Source organism: Macaca fascicularis, chromosome X, assembly GCF_037993035.2.
Source record: "Macaca fascicularis isolate 582-1 chromosome X, T2T-MFA8v1.1".
Taxonomy (NCBI): domain Eukaryota; kingdom Metazoa; phylum Chordata; class Mammalia; order Primates; family Cercopithecidae; genus Macaca; species Macaca fascicularis.
The window spans coordinates 26,469,950-26,490,316 of NC_088395.1; the positions used below are offsets into that span (position 1 = coordinate 26,469,950).

Genomic DNA, 20,367 nt, shown 5'->3' on the forward strand with positions numbered 1-20,367 from the left:
TCACAATCAGAAAACTGACAGTGATACAATACGATGATCTTCAGTTTTCCCCAGTTTTACTTGCACTCATATATATGTGAGCATATGTGTGTGTGTATCTTCTCCATCTTCTTTTTTCTACTTCAGATTTAAATACTGTACATCAAGTAGATGAGCATTTTATCTGAATTATAGAATCACAATTTGTTTAACAGTTTTGATGTGGATGTGATGTACTCTATGGCCTAGCATGTTTGTAACAGAGTTTAAATGCATTTAATACATATTACTAATATTAATGTATTATGGAAATTAAATGCTAGACTGTGGATTTGTGATATGTGAACTCAATTGAACCAAGAAAGATATTTTTATTTGTGTGAAAGGTGTTAGTTTCTCATCTGTTGGTTTTAATTTATTAGTATGCAGTCTAGGTGATCAGCTTTCCAAATGAGTTTCTGCTTTCACATTATTCCAGCAAGACATTTATAATTAATGCTACAGGAAAATTACACTGGGGCAATATTTAGTCAATCTTTTCCAATAGGAAACAAAAGCATAAATCTAGCACTAGATGGAAAAAAACAGAATACAAGATTGCTTTAGAATAAATAAGGTAAATGTTGATTAATTTACCTACAGCTACATTTTTCTTTGATGAAATTCTATTTGGATGCTGTGCCCATCTTTGTTTAAACTCATTGTTTCATCTTGTCATAACTATTATTTATTTACACCCTGCCATTTGTGCTTAAAAATAAAGTCATTGCTTAAAAGGACAAGCTCTAATTTCTCTTCTTTATTTTGAAGTCATTATGTGGGTTTTACTTTTTCTAATTATGCTTGGTTCATTGTGATAAGAAAAGATGTTATCCCCAAAATGTACAAATAGAACTCAAAGAGAATTTTCTTCAAGAAAAAATAGAAATGGGAAGAATGAAAACATTATAACTAGGAAAAACATGTTCTGCCTTCATTTTAGTATTTTTTATTGTTTATCATTGTTATTGTTAGTATCATTACTATTGTCATTATCGTGTACGGTTGTCAATTTGCTTTTATTTGGATTTTTTCCCCAGGAGTTCTGGACTACATGAAATGCTTGGGCATGCTTGAGTTGTAGCACATTTCTGAGCACAATTTATTCTGATTTTTTGGTAGCTATTTGACAGATAAAATAGGACAATGGACAAAGAGCAGAGAATAATATAGGTAGATGGGTTAGCACGGTTGATAAGCTAAAGGCAAAACAGAGGATTCCAGACAGGTTATATAGGGCTCAGAGTATGTCTTCTGAAATGAGTTTTTCTAAGCCCCAAGAGCTGATAATTTTTCCTATTGTTATTTAACAATTAACAAAAGGAGAGATAATCACCAGTGTCCTCATCATTCTTTTTATGTTCACTACAAAATCTGATGTTGAGCAAAGTTAAGTGAAAGAGGGATCCATAAATAAATTATAATTAACATTTCCTTGACCATAGCTTCTCTATCCAGAAATATGTTTAAGTCAAACATGTTATTTTATGCCAGTGTAGACTTAGTGTCAATTGCTATTAAATTGGTAAATTAAATCAAATTAAACTTTATTAACTTTTGTTTTCATATCTATACATGAGACGATACCATACACTTTATATAAGCTGAAGATATTAAGATGATTTTACTAGATGGAGAAAGGAGAGAGAGAAAAGAATTCAAGGTAGAGGGAACATTATTAGCAAATGCATGTAAGCATACATATGCATATTAAGCATGATTCAGTGTAGAGCCAGAACAATGAGTACATTACTAAAAAATTATCATCATAATTTGATTTAAGATAATGAAGGGCTTTGGATGTTGAAATTATAATAGTAACATCATCAAGGACATTATGAAGATTTTCTTTTCCTATTTAGTACTCTTTCCTGTGCCTTTACTTTTTCCTTTTTCTAGATTATGAAATGCAATCTCGTGCTCACTTTTCACTTCAGGTTCCTTTCTATCAAAAGCCCTAACACTGATTGTGAAAGAAACAGTTTAGATCCGTTTCTTTGGAATTCTTACATTAGGAATTTTTACAAAGGCACAGGTAGTTATTTATGAAACTCAAGTTGGGTAAATACATAACTAGGTGTAATTCTAAGTGAGGCAGTGTTGGAAATCAGAAGAGCTTGATTCATTTATTGGAGAAAATCCAGAGTTTAAAGTCTAGAAGCATTTTTATCTCTTACTTTGGAGGACGGAACTTCTAAAGGGAGTTTTCTCTCTTTTACAATTTGAATTACCTCCCTCTGTAGTTCACATCTTAGAGCCATATCTACTACTGCTGACTAAATTGCTAGGATGAATTACCTGCTAGTTAGAAATAACAGGACTATAGAAGATACCCAATTATGAATAGGTTGAGGGCTATAATAATGGAAATAAACTGAATTCTATACAAACCTTTCAGCAGGATACTCAGCAGAAAAAATATTTTTTCAATTGGCCTATAAAAATGACTTGCATTTCTCATGGAGTAAGCCATCTCTCGATCCAAGCAAATGTTGAGTGCTACAAAGTGGAAATCCAATGCTCTTTCCTCCCCATAGATACACAGAAGAGCAAAATAACAATGAAGAATAATAGAGAAGGGAAGCCAAAACTGTTATATTTCAGTTCATTTACAAAATTGAAGTTTGAGGTTAAGAATGTAGAGCAAGAGGTAAGATGCTCATAATAAAGACAGAGAATTCAGTTACCATGGCAAATATCTCACTTTATCCACAATTTATCATCCACCCCCATAAAGATGCCCCAAATAAATCTTTGTTGCCTTTTTCTGCGAGGAGAACATTGTACTCTGCTTCAGGTAAATGGATGGAGTAAAGAACAGGACAGAGTCCATATGCTTTTTAGCCCATAAATCAGGTAAACAGCAGTGTTTCATTCAACAATAACCATCTACTTTACACCAGGCTAAATTTCCTGGGGTTGGTGACACAATTGTATACAAGATAAAGTTCTTGCCTTCATGGAACTTGTATTCCAATGGAAGATGAGACTAATCATTAAATTATCAAACGAATGTACATTGTTTAAAATATAATTAATCATTCAGGTAATGATGAGTGCTATGAAATAATTTCAGTCAATAAGATACAATAGCTATGAGTGGATATTGCTCCTAAATTAAATTGGATCCTTATCAAGAAACCACTCATAGGATTACAGGTAAGGAAGAAACATGATGTGAGCTCCTAATTTTTTTTTTAACAAAAACAAGACAGCAATCTAGATTGACAGCAGCAACAGTAGCATAAGCTTTCTTTTCTCCTTCCCTACAGGAGCATCTGCGATGATGTCTGGATAATTAGGGTCTTACTGAGGTTAAAAAAAGGCCTAATTCTCTCAAAGTGTTTTTTAATATTTTTATATAAAGAGTTTCCTCATTGTTTTAGAAGAACTTACTCTGATAATCCAAGTGATTATGTCCAGGAGAACGACTATAAACTCTAGGCTTTCTGGATTTCTACACCAAATTCAGACTCAGCAGGGATACATCTTCAGTCAAGGGAAGAAAACCAAATCAGGAGAGCAGTGTCCATGAAAAATATCTCTGGCTTCAGAACTTCAGTATTTTGTAAACGCTGTTTCCCCACAGCAAACCCCTAATTTTGAATTGGTATACTTAATCTGTATGACTACAGTACTCTTTAAGTTAGATGCTCACAATAATGAGTTATTTCTCACTTAGCCTTTACCTTGACTCCTTCTCTTTTTCCTTGAATGAAAGTCTTGTATAGCTTTTCTACATCTCCCACCATATCTGTTGGATTACCTATTTTAGCTTACCTAGGGTAAGGTTTTATAACAAAGGAATGAAGGATTGAGGTTTGGCTACCAGTAAAGGTCAGCCAAGAACATAAGGTACACCTTTATTAGACACTATCACACACTGTTCCATCTTCTTCCCTTTCTTAAATTCTCCATCTGTTTCCTTACACAAATATTTATTGAATATCTATCTATTAGTGCTACATATGGAGCTGGAACTAAGAAAATCACGTATTTTCTTGTGAAAGTCATACTCAGATGACAAAGTAATTTTATGTAGCTAAGACCAAGGGGTAAACATTAATTTTAAATAATTATACAAAATACCAGGAAACGAACACTCAAAATCACTAGCATTTACTCTTAACACAGAAATGGTGAAATAGCTAACTTCAGTAGTCACAGAAAATCAAGGATTAAACATACACTACTGCACACAGCAGCAATTTTAAATAAGCTTTCTGCCTGATAGATGCTGTGTCCTGTTTCTCAGCTATGAATGATATGGCCAATCAAATAATAATAATAATATACTTTACATCAAGGATAACAAATTGTTAAGACTTTACTGAGTATTGCTTTATCAGCAACTATGTAGAATGATAAATCATCATTACCCATCACACACCATTCAAGAACATTAGTAACCTTCCTGAGAGCTCTGTGAAAAATTTCCTCTTTATAATTAACTCTCATTAGAAAGTTGCAGTTTTTTTTTTCAGAATGACCACCAATGACATGAATGCAGCTGAGACACAGGTGTTTGATGTTTGGTTTGTTGGTAATAGCTCATCATGCATGAAGTGACTAAATCATTTTTTTACACTACTCATTTTGTTGCATTAAATGGAGAAATTATGATTAGATTTATTATTTCTAAGTTTTTATCGGAAATATCAAAGGAACAGACATTTTTCTGCTGGAATAATAAAATCTGTTATAATGTTTCAATAAATAATGTTTTACATTGATATTTAAAATACCCATATTAGGACACACCAAAGGGGAACAAGAGTTGCCTTGACAGGGCTCCCACTGGTCAAACTGGGACAATTTGAACATCAGAAAGAATAATAATGGTAATGGTTTATATTATATTGAATATAAAAAAGAATTCCTGAGGATCCTCAGCCAGTGTCTTCTTCTTATGCCTCTCTTGCCTTTTTTTTAAGGTAAATAAATAATTTTTTAAAAAGGTCCTTAAGTCCGGACCTATGCTAGAGTTATATTTCTAAGGAGCATCTAAGAGAAATGTGAATTTTTATCCCTTTTCTGAGTGACTTTTTATTTTGTCTGGCCAGCTGTCCTCACTTCATGTGGGTTGGTGCCTTTGCCTGCCTCTTTGTCTCTTCATTCTCTGTCCTCTCCCCATTGCCATGATTGGGACTGTGAATGTCAGTCACTGACATTTCTGAGTCGAAATGGTGGCATATTGGGTTACTAACTGCTTCCTTCAAGAACCATCTGTAATTACATTCAAAGGGTTTACCATTTTGGATCCAAATTTAAATCCAAAACTGGATTTACCAATTAAATCCAAAAGGGAGCTAAGTGAGGTGGTGTGTACCAGTAGCTCTAGCTACTTAGGAGGCTGAGGCAGGAGGTTGGCTTGAGACCATGAGTTTGAGGGCAAATGCTGTTGGAGAAGCTATTCAGCAGTAGGAGAAGGGACCTCCAGAAGAAGCAGAGAAGTTTTGCTCAGGGATCATTGCCATGGGTCTTTTTCTATCTTTTAGTGATTTCTTCAGGGAACCATGTAATCAGAATGTCCAGACAAGTGCAGCTTCATTTGATGATTTGAACAAAACTTTGCACAGAAGCTTATATCAAGATACAAAGATCATGGATGCTTGTAGATACGATGAACTACAAAAGAAAATTTGAGGTCAGCCATCCATCAGACGTAGTCAACAAATAATGTGGATGGAAACTGGCTAGTCTCTTCTGTACACAGAAGTAAAATGATTATTAATGAAACAAGACATCAGCCTGACAGGTGAAGCCAGCTGGACTTCTGGGTTAGGTGAGGACTTGGAGAACTTTTCTGTCTTACAAAAGGATTGTAAAATGTACCAATCAGCACTCTGTAGCTAGTATTGTAAAACGCACTAATCAGCGCTCTGAGGCTAGCTAGAGGTTTGTAAAATGCGCCAATCAGTGCTCTGTGAAAATGCACCAATCAGCAGTCTGTGGCTAGCTAGAGGTTTGTAAAGTGAACCAATCAGTACACTGTAAAATGGACCAATCAGTGCTCTGTAAAATGGACCAATCAGCACTCTGTAAAATGGCCTGATCAGCAGGACATGGGCAGGGACAAATAAGGGAATAAAAGCTAGCCAACCCAGCAAGCAGCGGCAACCTGCTTGGGTCCCCTTCCACGGTGTGGGAGCATTGTTCTTTCGCTCTTCACAATAAATCCCACTGTTGCTCACTCTTTGGGTCCATGCCACTTTTAAGAGCTGTAACACTCACCATAAAAGCCTGTGGCTTCATTCTTGAAGTCCGTGAGACCAAGAACCCACTGGAAGGAACCAAATCCGGACACATCTTGGCCACCAGGAAGGGACTATCACCAAGTGGTAATTACCACTGGACCCCTTTCGCTTACCATTCTGTCCTGTTTTTCCGTAGAATTTGGGAGCTAAACATCAGGCACTTGTTGGCCAGTTAAAAGTAACTAGCGTGGCCGCCAGACTAAAGTCACAGGTGTCAGGCTTTCTGGGAAAGGGCTCTATAACAACCCCAACTCTTCAGAGTTGGGAGCATTGGTTTGCCTGGAACCAGCTTCCACTTTTCCAGTACTTCGGGGCTAAGCCGAGAGTTGAGAGAGAGGAAAGCCATTCAGCTCTGTGGTCCCAACAAAAAGTTGGTTGACCCTGCAGCCATGAGCAGAACTCTCAAAGTCACGTCACCCAAGCAAGACTCACCCATCTATCCTATCTATCCTGACCCTTGCCTCCTGGGTCCTAATGCCTGTCAGACAAACTTCTTCTCGCCTCTCTTCTCCCAGGCCAGTCCTGCTTCTAAAAACCACTCCCTGTCTCTGGTGCTTTTCTAGTTTCTCCTATAAGAATGATTTCTAGTATAAACTTCAGGACTCTGTTCCCTTCTTTAGGCACCCAGGCTCACCAATCAGACAGACATAATTGTTGCCCAAAGCCCCATCAGGCAGGAGACTATCTGGAATTTTAGGATCCCTCCTCAGACAAGCAGGCCTAACAAAGGCTATTCCTGAAGCTAGGATATGGGAAGCCTGAGAAATGATATCCTTCCTATCCATATGATGAGAAGTGAGGACAAAAGGCATCACTCTTCCAACCCTAGAAATCCCTTCCCTCCCTCAGGGTATGGCCCTCCACTCAGTTTTTGGGACATATCATCTTTAGAGGACAAGGGTAAGGTCCCAATACTAATAGGAAAAAGTGCTTAGGACTCTAACAGGTTTTTGAGAATGCGTCGGTAAGGGCCACTAAATCTGATTTTTCTCGATCCTCTTTGTGGTCTAAGAGGAAAGGCGAGGGTGCAGGTTTTTGAGAATGCATCGGTAAGGGCCACTAAATCTGACCTTCCTCAGTCCTCTTTGTGGTCTAAGAGGAAAACTAGTGTTTCTGCTACTGCTTCTGTGAGCACAGTTGTTCTGATCAGCAGGGTCCAGGGACCGTTGCCAGTTCTCGGGCCAGGGGGTGGGGGGACAAACAAACCAAAACCACAGGCAGTGTTTTCTTTCACATGGGAAACACTCAGGCAGCAACAGGCTCACCCTTGAAATACATCCTAAGCCATTGGGACCAATTTGACCCACAAACCCTGAAAAAGAAGCAGCTTATTATTATTATTTTTTTTTGTACTATGGTCTGTCCCCAATATTCTCTCTCTGATGGGGAGAAATGGCCACTTGAGGGAAGTATAAATTACAATACTATCTTGCAGCTTGACCTTTTCTGTAAGAGGGAAGGCAAATGGAGTGAAATACCTTATGTCCAAGCTTTCTTTCCATTGAAGGAGAATCCACATCTATGCAAAGCTTGCAATTTATATCCCACAGGAGGACCTCTCAGCTTACCTCCATATCCTAGCCTTCCTACAGCTCCCCTTCCTATTAATAATAAGCCTCCTCTAATCTCCCCTGCCCAGAAGGAAACAAGCAAAGAAATCTCCAAAGGACCACAAAAAAACCCTGGCTATCAGTTATGTCCCATTCAAGCTGTAGGGTGAGGGGAATTTGGCCCAACACGGGTACATGTCCCCTTCTCCCTCTCTGATTTAAAGCAGATCAAAGTAGACCTGGGAAAGTTTTCAGATGATCCTGATAGGTATATAGATGTCCTACAGGGTCTAGGGCAAACCTTCAACCTCACTTGGAGAGATGTCATGCTATTGTTAGATCAAACCCTGGTCTTTAATGAAAATAATGCAGCTTTAGCTGCAGCCTGAGAGTTTGGAGATAACTGGTATCTTAGTCAAGTAAATGACAGAATGACAGCTGAAGAAAGGGACAAATTCCCTACTGGTCAGCAAGCTGTTCCCAGTGTGGACCCCCACTGGGACCTTGACTCAGATCATGGGAACTGGAGTTGTAAACATCTGCTGACCTGTGTTCTAGAAGGACTAAGGAGAATTAAGGAAAAAGCCCATGAATTATTCAATGATGTCTACCACAACTCAGGGAAAGGAAGAAAATCCTTCTGCCATCCTCGAGTGGCTATGGGAGGCCTAACAAAATATACGCCCCTGTCACCCGACTCCCTCAAGAGTCAATTGATCCTAAAAGATAAGTTTATTACCCAATCAGCCACAGATATCAGGAGAAGGCTCTAAAAGCAAGGCCTGGGCCCTGAACAAAATCTGGAGGCATTATTAAACCTGGCAACCTCGGTGTTCTATAGTAGGGCCCAAGAGGAACAGGCCGAAAAGGAAAAGCGAGATCAGAGAAAGGCTGCAGCCTTACTCATGGCCCTCAGACAAACAAACCTTGGTGGTTCAGAGAAGACAGAAAATGGAGCAAGCCAATCACCCAGTAGGGCTTGTTATCTGTGTGGTTTGCAAGGACGGAGCAGGCCAATCACCCAGTAGGGCTTCTTATCTGTGTGGTTTGCAACGACACTTTTAAAAAGATCTTCCAACGAGAAACAAGCTGCCTCCTTACCCATGTCTACTACGCCGAGGCAATCACTGGACGGCACACTGCCCCAGAGGACAAAGGTTCTCTGGAACAGAAGCCCCCAACCAGATGATCCAACAACAGGACTGAGGGTGCCTGGGGCAAGCGCCAGCTCGTGTCATCACCCTCACTGAGCCCCAGGTACATTTAACTATCAAGGGCCAGGAAATTGACTTTCTCCTGGACACTGGCATGGCTTTATCAGTGTTAAGCTTCTGTCCCAGACAGCTGTCCTCAAGGTCCATTACCAACTGAGGAATCCTGGGACAGCCTGTAACCAGGTATTTCTCCCACCTCCTTAGTTGTAATTGGGAAACTTTGCTGTTTTCAAATGCCTTCCTTGTTATGCTTTAAAGTCCCACACCCTTATTAGGGAGGGACATATTAGCCAAAGCTGGAGCTATTATCTATATGAATATGGGGAACAAGTTACCCATCTGTTGTTCCCTACTTGAGGAGGGAATCAACCCTGAAGTCTGCGCATTGGAAGGACAATTCAGAAGGGCAAAAAAATGTCTGCCCAGTACAAATCAGGCTAAAAGTCCCCACCACTTTTTCTTATCAAAGGCAACATCCCTTAAGGCCTGAAGCTCATAAAGGATTACAGGATATTGTTAGAGATTTAAAAGCTCAAGGCTTAGTAAGAAAATGCAGCAGTCCCGGCAACACCCCAATTCTAGGAGTACAAAAACTGAATGGTCAGTGGAGACTAGTGCAAGATCTTAGACTAATCAATGAGGCAGTAATTCCTCTATATCCAGTTGTACCCAACCCCTATACCCTGCTCTCTCAAATACCAGAGCAAGCAGAATGGTTCACTGTTCTGGACCTCAAGGATGCCTTCTTCTGTATTCCCCTGCATACTGACTCCCAGTTTCTCTACCTTCGAGGATCCCACAGACCACACACCCCAACTTAATGGATGATCTTGCCCCAAGGGTTTAGGGATAACCCTCATTTGTTTAGTCAGGCACTGGCCCAAGATCTAGGCTACTTCTCAAGTCCAGGCACTCTAGTCCTTCAGTATGTGGATGATTTACTTTGGGCTACCAGTTCAGAAGCCTCATGCCAGCAGGCTACTCTAGATCTCTTAAACTTTCTAGCTAATCAAGGGTACAAGGTGTCTAAACCAAAGGCCCAGTTCTGCCTACAAGTCAAATATCTAGGCCTAATCTTAGTCAGAGGAACCAGGGCTCTCAGCAAGGAACAAATACAGCCTATACTGGCTTATCCTCATCCTAAGACATTAAAACAGTTGCGGGGGTTCCTTGGAATCACCAGCTTTTGCTGACTATGGATCCCCGGATACAGCGAGATAGCCAGGCCCCCCTATACTCTAATCAAGGAGACCCCGAGGGCAAATACTCATCTAGTAGAATGGGAACCAGAGGCAGAAACAGCCTTCAAAACCTTAAAGCAGGCCCTAGTATAAGCTCTAGCCTTAAGCCTTCTCACAGGACAAAACTTCCCACAGGACAAAACTTCTCTTTTTACCTATAAGACTCGTGGAACAACCCAACAACCAATGGCATACCTAAGTAAGGAATTGATATAGTAGCAAAAGGCTGGCCTCACTGTTTATGGGTAGTTGCGGCGGTGGCCATCTTAGTGTCAGAGGCTATCAAAATAATACAAGGAAAGGATCTCACTGCCTGGACTACTCATGATGTAAATGGCATACTAGGTGCCAAAGGAAGTTTATGGTTATCAGGCAACCACCTGCTTAGATACCAGGCGCTACTCCTTGAGTGACTGGTGCTTCAAATACACACGTGTGCATCCCTCAACCCTGCCGCTTTTCTCCCAGAGGATGGGGAACCAATCGAGCATGACTGCCAACAAATTATCGTCCAAACTTAGGCCGCCTGAGAGGATCTCTTAGAAGTCCCCTTAACTAATCCTGACCTTAACCTATATACTGATAGAAGTTCATTTGTGGAGAATAGGATATGAAGGGCAGGTTATGCCATAGTTAGTGATGTAACAGTACTTGAAAGTAAGTCTCTTCCCCCAGGGACCAGTGCCCAGTTAGCAGAACTAGTGGCACTGACCTGAGCCTTAGAACTGGGAATGGGAAAAAGAATAAATGTGTATACAGATAGCAAGTATGCTTATCTAATCCTGCATGCCCATGCTGCAATATGCAGAGAAAGGGAGTTCCTAACCTAAGGGGAAACCCATTAAATACCATAAGGAAATCACAGAGTTATTGCATGCAGTGCAAAAACCCAAGAAAGTGGCAGTCTTATACTGCCGAAGCCAAAGCCAAAGGGGAAGGAGAAGGGAGAAGAGCAGCATAAGTGGCTGGCAGAGGTAGGGAAAGACCAGCAGAAAGTCAAAGAAAGAGAGAGGGGAAAGACAGAAAGTAAAAGAGAGAAGGAAAGAGAGAGAGGAAGACATAGAGAGACAAAGAGGGAGTCAGAGAGAAAGAGACAAAGTCAAAGATAGAAAGAAAGAGAGAGGGAGAAAGTCAAAGAGAGAGAGTAGTAAAGAAAAAACAGTGCATCCTATTCCTTTAAAAGCCAGGGTAAAAAAATAAAAAATTAAAATTAAAAAAAAAAGCCAGGGTAAATTTAAAACCTATAATTGATAATTGAAGGTCTTCTCCATGACCCTATAACACTCCAATAGCACCTTGTTGTTAGTGTAAACAAGGGCATAGCCCGAAAGCACTGAGGTCACTAAAAACCTTCCTATCAAAAATCCTTAACCCAGCAGGTTTCCTAACAGGGGATCTAAATCTTAATTAGTTACCATACAAAGGTCCTACCAGACCCAGTAGGAACTCCCTTCAGGACAGGACCATAGATGGTTCCTCCCAGAAGACTAAGGGGAAAACACACAATGAGTATTCAGTAAGTGATAAGGAAACTCTTGGAGAAGCAGAGTTAGGAAAATTGCCTAATAATTGGTCTGCTCAAACGTGCCAGCTGTTTGCACTCAGCCAAGCCTTAAAGTACTTACAGAATCAGGAAAGAGCCATCTATACCAATTTTGAGTTAATATGGACTGAACGAGGTCTTACTAATAGCAAAGAATAATTGAAATCCCAAACTTACAAGGTTTTCAACAAAAGTAAAGTTTGCTAAACGTTAACAGTGTAACATGTATTATCATAACTTCTAATCTTGTGGAAATCAGAAATAACGAAGAAATAAATAACGAAAGAAATAACGAAATCCATCCTTACTCTACAATCCCAAATAGACTCTTTGGCAGCAGTGACTCTCCAAAACCACCGAGGCCTAGACCTCCTCACTGCTGAGAAAGGAGGACTCTGCACCTTCTTAGGGGAAGAGTGTTGTTTTTACACTAACCAGTCAGGGATAGTACGAGATGCTGCCCTGCATTTACAGGAAAAGGCTTCTGAAATCAGACAATGTCTTTCAAACTCTTATACCAACCTCTGGAGTTGGGCGACATGGCTTCTCCCCTTTCTAGGTTCCATGACAGCCATCTTGTTATTACTCGCCTTGGGTGGGGGCCTTGTATTTTTAACCTCCTTGTCAAATTTGTCTCCTCCAGGATTGATGCCATCAAGCTATAGATGGTCTTACAAATGGAACTCCAAATTAGCTCAACTAACAACTTCTACTGAGGATCCCTGGCCCACCCACTGACCCTTTGGCTGGCCTAGAGAGTTCCCCTCTGGAGGACACTACCACTGCGGGGCCCCTTCTTCGCCCCTATCCATTTTTTAGAGGCAAAATCGATACAGGCTTCCTGGACAGAATAAGTCAGGGTACTGACACTGCCTCGTGTGGATGCGCTGCCGGGGGGTCCTCCATGCCCCCCTCAGGGCTGAAAGTGGACCTCAGACAAAATTCTGTTCAGAGATTTCATTGATTGTGTCTTCAAAGCAAATACCAGTCCAGCTCAACAGCCATCAGTCCACACAGAGCATCTCACAGCCTCCACCACCTCCATCCCTTCTGTGGTCTAATGGTCAAGGACAGCATGGGTCACAGCCACCCCATACTTCTCTCCCTACCGAGTTTGACACCAGCCATGAATACTCTGTTTTCTCCGCCTTTGAAAACAGCTGTAACAACCCATCCTCACCACCTCTGCCTTGCACAGAGTTCTCCAGCTCCATGCCTGGCCTGGGCATCGTGCCTCCCCCACCTCCCCCTCTCCCTGGCATGACAGTGCTTACTCTGCCCAGTACAGCCATTCCCCCACCTCCTCCTCTACTGGGTACAGAAATGCTTCCACCCCCCCACCGCCACCCAGAGTGGGAATACCTCCTCTGTCCCCTCTACCTGGAGTGGGAATACCTCCCCGCCCCACTCCCCAGAGTGGGCATACCGCCTCCCCCCATTATTCCTGGAGCTGGAATACCCTCTCTGCCCCCTGTACCCAGAGTGGGAATACCCCTTCCACCCCCTCTACCTGAAGCGGGAATACCTCTTCCGCCCCAACTTCCTGGAGTGGGAATACCTCCTTTGTCCCCTCTACTCAGAGCAGGAATACATCCTCCACCCCTCTACCCCTCTACCTGGAGTGGGAATAACCCTTTCACCCCTTCTACCTGAAGCGGGACTACCTCCTCTGCCCCCTCTACCTGGTGCTGGGATTCCCCCGCCTCCTCCCTTGCCAGGTATGGGGATTCCAACTGCTCCAGCTCCCCCTCCTACTCCACCTGAGAGAGGAATCTCCCCACCCACTCTGCTTCCTCCATCAGGCCCTCCACTCCTCCCACAAGTTGGGAGGAGCATTTTACCAACACCGCAGGTGTGTGGATTTCTTCCTCTTCCATTGCCAAATGGCTTGTTTAGATTAGGGATGAATCAGGACAAAGGGAGTAGGAAGCAGCCCAGAGAGCCTTGTCGACCAATGAAGCCTCTTTACTGGACAAGAATTCAATTACTTAGTAAAAGAGACTCCAGTGCTTCACTTATTTGGGAAAAAATTGAAGAGCCATCTATAGATTGTCATGAATTTGAGGAATTGTTTTCTAAAACTGCTGTAAAGAAGAGAAACAAACCTATCTCTGATACCATCTCAAAGTCGACAGCTAAACAATGCTAAAAGCACCAGTGGGCCAGGCGCAGTGGCTCATGCCTGTAACCCCAACACTTTGGGAGGCCAAGGCGGGTGGATCACGAGGTCAGGAGATCAAGACCATCCTGGATAACACGGTGAAACCCTGTCTCCACTGAAAATATAAAAAATTAGCCAGGCATGGTGGCATGCACCTGTAGTCCCAGCTAGTCAGGAGACTGAGGCAGGAGAATCACTTGAACCCGGGAGGCAGAGGTTACAGTGAGCCAAGATCACACCACTGCACTCCAGCCTGGGCAACAGAGCAAGACTCTGTCTCAAAATAAATAAATAAATAAATAATTAAAAATAAAAAGCAACAGCATACTCTGTGGATGGAGCCAGAAATCAAACCTTGTCTCTATGAAAGGGCCAGAAAGAAACATCTTACCATTGACCAGAGAGCAGGAAGTGAAGCAAAATGTCTGAATGAATACTGAATGACCATTTACTGAATTATTAAAAGTTTATTATGTGATTCTATTCAATAAACATGTGCTAGGTGATTCAAAATTAAGAAAAAAAAAAAAGGATTCCTAAGTCCACAGTAATACACAAAACAAAATGAGAAAAGGGAAAGTTCTTCATTACACAAACATGCTATCTAATACATTTAGATGTAACAATACAATTGGAAAATCACCAATGTCCTTTGCAACCACTAATACAATTACTGATTTAGGCAAGAATAATGAACAGATGCTAAAACCATTAGGCGAAGTGTAGTAGGAGGCCAAGATAGTAATATATTCTCATAGTATGAAGGCACAAGTTGCTTATTAATTACAATGAGAAAATTATCTCTATAATAAAGAGAGCTAGAAAACACCATCTTAATCCAGTCTTCAAACTTACCATAACAATGAGACAAACTGGCATTATGTGCTTTCTGATACACTATAATGAAAAGTACACACATTATATTTGTAGGATTCTTATAAAATGATCTTTAACATGAATATAATCACAAGGAAACATTTAGATAAATAAGAATGTGAGCCATTCTACAAGACAATTGACCTGGACTCTTTAACATATCCCCATGAAGAAAGACAAAAACAGTGGTGGGAAATTTTTAGATTAATAGAAGCTAAGGAGATATTATCATCAAATGCAGTAAGTGATCCTCAGTTGGATATTGGGGTAGAAACAAAGATTTGTAAAAGAGCATTGGGGAAATTTGAATATGGACTCTGTGTTGACTACAATTGTATCATTGTTAAAATTTTTGGGTGTGATAGTACTCTGAGGTTATGTAGTAGGATGTCCTTAATTTTAGGAGATACAGGATAAAGTATTTATGATCTGTCATCATATCTACAATTTAATTTCAAGTGCTTCAGCAAAGATGATGCCACAGATATAGGCATAGGTCCAGTAAACGTTTTTAAATGTTTTAAAATAGTCATCTTTTGATGAAAGTTTTTATTATTATGTTGTGGCACTCTCAGATTTTCTCAGCTACTTGGTTACAAAATGTAGTCTTAAAATGGATCAGCCCTTTTCCATACCATAGGTAGATTATAAAGTTATAAAGTCTTATTTTATCTTTATATGTTAACAAAAATGTGGACCATGCCCATCATTCCATACTAATAAAAACATAGAAAGGGTTTGGAGAAAGGAAAGGAGAGATAATATAAGCAGAGTTTTGGAAGCAAAAGCAATAGTATCTGGAGAAAAGGAAAGGAAAGATTTTATAGTTTTTCCTTGTGTTTTTATGTTACATGAAAGTAAGCATTTTTGTATGTATTATTCACTACTCTGTTCTAACTGCCTAAAATAGTGCTGCCACAAAATAGATAATACATGGATATTTGAAAGAATGTGAGGTTATACTAAGTGCCTTTATACAAACTCATTTAAATTTATACAACATATATATATGTGCATATGTGTATATATATATACACATACATATATATACACACACACGCACATATATATATGGAGAGAGAGAGAGAGAGAGAGAGAGAGAGACTAACACCCAGAATGTTATACAGATGGAATAGAGAGTCGATTACTTGCTGGGATATACTAAGGCAACAGCTTGAGTCTAGCTCGATTCATTCCCACAGCCCATATATCAGATACACAGCCCTTCTAAACATCATTTAGTTCTTTCCCTTCAATTTATAAGAAAGGAAGCACAGAGGTGGGAATATGTCTTTATGAAGGTAGTATAAATAGTTAATTGCAAAACAAAACTGATGCCCTATGTTATTTACCCTAGTCTACATAGAACATAAAATCTGCTAGACTTTGCTAATAAGGAAAATTATATGGTATAGAGGAAACTGCTCTGGATGTAGCGTTAGATGTCCCTGTGTTCAAATCTTAGTTCTGTTCCTACTGCCACACAGTTGTCAATAAATATTTGTTAAATGAATGGCTATTTTACACATATCTCATCACCTCTTCTTTTATTTAGATGGACATATTGACTTCATAGCTTTGTTGTGAGGAACAAGATTCATGACTGTCACATCACTTCTCTTTTCCAAAATGAATATTTATTTCGAAATCAAATCTATTCGTATTGGAGGAATCATTGCTTGTCTACTCTTACTCTTGAAAATATCTGAAAAAAGGCACTTTAGCAAGTTAATAACTACAGAATCTTCTTACTCTGAAGTAATATTCCTCTGGATTTTCCACTTAAATCTTCTTTAAATTAATATCAGATGGCTCTTGTGGCATATATTGCAAATAATGGCTGGCATCTGGATATTTCTCTTCTGAGCCTCATGTAAAAATTATTCTTCCCAACTTTTTAAAGATAAATATAACTATATGAGTAGTTCTGGTTAATGAGAATGGGCCACGATGATGTGTGTCAGTATGAGACACATCAGCTCAGCTCATCCCCTGCCTTGGTGATCGCTAAAACACTTCAGGAGGATCTTTCTTTAACTTGGGCCCTTGAGTAACAGCAATGAGAAAAGTTTTCCTGCTAATCTTTATTAGAAATTAAACAAATAAATTCATCTTGATTTATACAATAAGGTTTTGGGGAATGGATATTTGAATACAGTTCCTAAACTTGCCTTTTAGCTGTCAACACCACAATTGAAGCAGGGCAATTTAGGTTACCTGTATTAGTTTACAACTTTCCTTCTCCCTTTTGAGCCTCCCTATATCCTCTCTGCTGCTCAAGTTCAGTTAAAGATTTTGTTTATCTCACTGAAAAATAAAAAAGTCAGAAAACAATTTCACACTGACCTGGTACCACTAAATTGGTCATTCTTTTCTCCCCATTTTGACTATGATTGAACTGTCTGTGGTACTTCTATCTAAGCCAATTTCTCCATTTGCACACTAGATTCCATCTCCTTTCTTACTCCATGGTATTTTTCTGAAGATGTTTCCTTCTCTTAGATGTTTCCTTCTCTTATGCTTCATTGCTTTTCCCTTTTCTTTTTTTTTTTTTTTTGAGACGGAGTCTCGCTCTGTCACCCAGGCTGGAGTGCAGTGGCCAGATCTCAGCTCACTGCAAGCTCCGCCTCCCGGGTTCACGCCATTCTCCTGCCTCAGCCTCCCGAGTAGCTGGGACTACAGGCGCCTGCCACCTCGCCCGGCTAAGTTTTTGTATTTTTAGTAGAGACGGGGTTTCACTGTGTTACCCAGGATGGTCTCGATCTCCTGACCTCGTGATCCGCCCGTCTCGGCCTCCCAAAGTGCTGGGATTACAGGCTTGAGCCACCGCGCCCGGCCTGCTTTTCCCTTTTCTAATGGATCAACTTCCATCATCATACTATCCTCTGGTTACCTCTCCTATCTAAAATAAATCAAAATCCTGCCAGGAAGGGGAAAAATATTTTCCACCTTCCTCATCAGTCACTGAGTTTTTTCAATTTATATTTTGATCATAAAACCCATTAATATAATACCATGCCTGTCATATTTGCAAAATATGCACCTGAGCTATGATCACCACCTTGGTAAGTACAAGTATAACAAAATTTCCCAAATGTAATCCATTCTAAACAAGGCAAGAATAATCACACAATTCTTAATATGTCCCATCCACACTAACTACATGAAATATTCATACTCAACATTAATATAATATTGTTTAGAATAATTTTAGATTTACAAAAATGTTGTAAGGACATCCAGAGAGTTCTCATATACTCCATACTAAGTTTCATCTATTATTAACTTACATTAGTGTGATATATTTGTTACCCTTAGTATTGATACACTGTTATTAACCAAAGTCCATACTTTATTCAGATTACCTCGGTTTTTAGCTGATGTTCTTTTTACTTCCCAGGTTCCCATTCAAGTTATCATATTACATTTAGTCATCACGTAGTCCTTAGGCTCCTCTACCCTGTGATAGTTTCTCAGACTTCCCATGCTTTTGCTGACCTTTGAAGGTTTTGAGGAGTATTGATCAGCTATTTTGTAAAATATCTCTCAATTTCGTTTTGTCTGATGTGTTTCTCCTAATTAGACTGGGGTTATGGGTTTTGGGAGGAAGACCACAGAGGTAAAGTGTCATTCTCATCATATCATGTCAAGAGTTCAAGGTATTATCATCATGCCTTATCACTGCTGATGTTAACGTTGATTACCAAGTTGAGGTAATATTTGTCAGGTATCTCCACTGTTGAGTAACTCTTTTTCCCCCTATCCACACTGTATTTTTGGAAGGAAGTCACTATGCACAGCCATACTTAAGAGGTTGGAAGTTATGTGCCATCTTCTTCTTCTTTTAGAGACACAATCTCACTCTGTTGCCCAGGCTGGAGTGCAGTGGTACGATGATAGCGCTCTGTAACCTCAAAGTCCTGGGCTCAGGTAACCTGCTTGTCTTGGCCTCCCAAAGAGCTGGAATTACAAGTGTGAGCCACCACGCCCAGCAATGCCACTTTCTGGAGAGGAGGAAAGCCTATAGAATTTATTTGGAATTTTTCTACACAGAAATTTTGTCTATTCTTTTCCATTTACTTATTCATTCAATCATTTATTTCAGTGCGGTGTCTTTAATACTACATTGTATATTTTGTTGTTCAAATTGTTCTGGCTTTGGCCATTGGAAGCTGTTTCAGTAAGCTCCTGTATCACTTTGACATAACCGTATCGTGGATTTTTTTTAGCACTACCTTATTTTTTGGCACCATAAAATGTACCAGGTTCATCTTGTATTTTCCCAGCCTCAATTCTATAATCAGCTATTTCTCTAAGGAGCCCTGGTTCCTTTTCTTGGGAATGAAATTGGAAACCAAGATCTGGGCCCTGGATGTGCTCATTGTTACATGGGTGTTATTATTTTCAGGCCCTTTAAGCTAACAGAGCAAGGAAATATATGTGCATGTACTAACCTGTGTGTGCGTGTGTGTGTGTATATATATATATATATACATATATACACACACACACATATCTATAAATATTTCTGTGTGTATTCATTTGTATGTACAGTAATGAAACACAATTTATACTAATTTCTCAAACTTTAATCCAATACCACATTGATTATTCTAGCTTTTCCCTCTTGTTTATCTGTATCCTCTCCCTCCAATAGTGAAAAACCTTGGTCCCACCATCTGACATCCATGTCCTTAATTTTTCAGTTCCACTATATATGTATGGTAATTTCAGAATTGGTAACCCATACCCCAGGATAAATAATGTTATTACTTGTACTAGAGTACAGTTGCTTTTGTCTTTAGTCTTAAATTCTCTACCCATTTCCAAAGTTATGTGAGTCAGCACCTTCCACTCCCAACCGCACTCCCTTCAATAAGGTTATTTCATAGATGCAGACTCTATAACAGTATGCATTTCATCCTGGGATTTCCCTAATCATTTAAATATTTTTAAAATTTGCGAACATTAAGGCTCATTCTTTGCGTTGTAAAATTCTATGGAATTTGTCAAATGCACAGGGTCATGAACCCACCACCACAGTGTCATACACAATAGCTTTACCACCCTAAAATATCCCTTATGTCTCACCTACTCAACATTCCTCCATTCCCAAGTTCTTGGCAGCAAGTGCTGATATGCTTGTCATCTTTACCGCTTTTCCTTTTCAGGAATGTAATATAAATTGAATTGTGGTGTACGTAGTCTTTTCAACTCTTTTGTCCTACTTAGCAATATGCATTTAAGATTCATATATGTCTTTGCTTATATTGGTAACTCACCCTTTTGTATCACTGAATAGTATTCCACCATATGGTTGGAACACATTTTATTTATCTATTTTCTTTTTTTGATGGACATCTAGGTTGCTTCAAGTTTTTGGTGATTAAAAATAAACCTGCTATAAGCATTCATGTACAGGTGTTCATGTGGACATTAGTTTTCAAATCAGTTAGGTATCTACCTAACTGCTACCTAGAAGCAGTCAGACTTCTAGGTCATTTGGT

The 20,367-nt window shown here is 39.8% G+C and overlaps 1 pseudogene; it reads left to right on the plus strand.

Annotated features, from left to right (window-relative positions):
* Positions 1 to 5,201: 5,201 nt before the first annotated feature.
* On the plus strand, positions 5,202 to 13,972 carry LOC141409399 (formin-2 pseudogene; annotated as a pseudogene).
* The last annotated feature ends 6,395 nt before the right edge of the window (positions 13,973 to 20,367 follow it).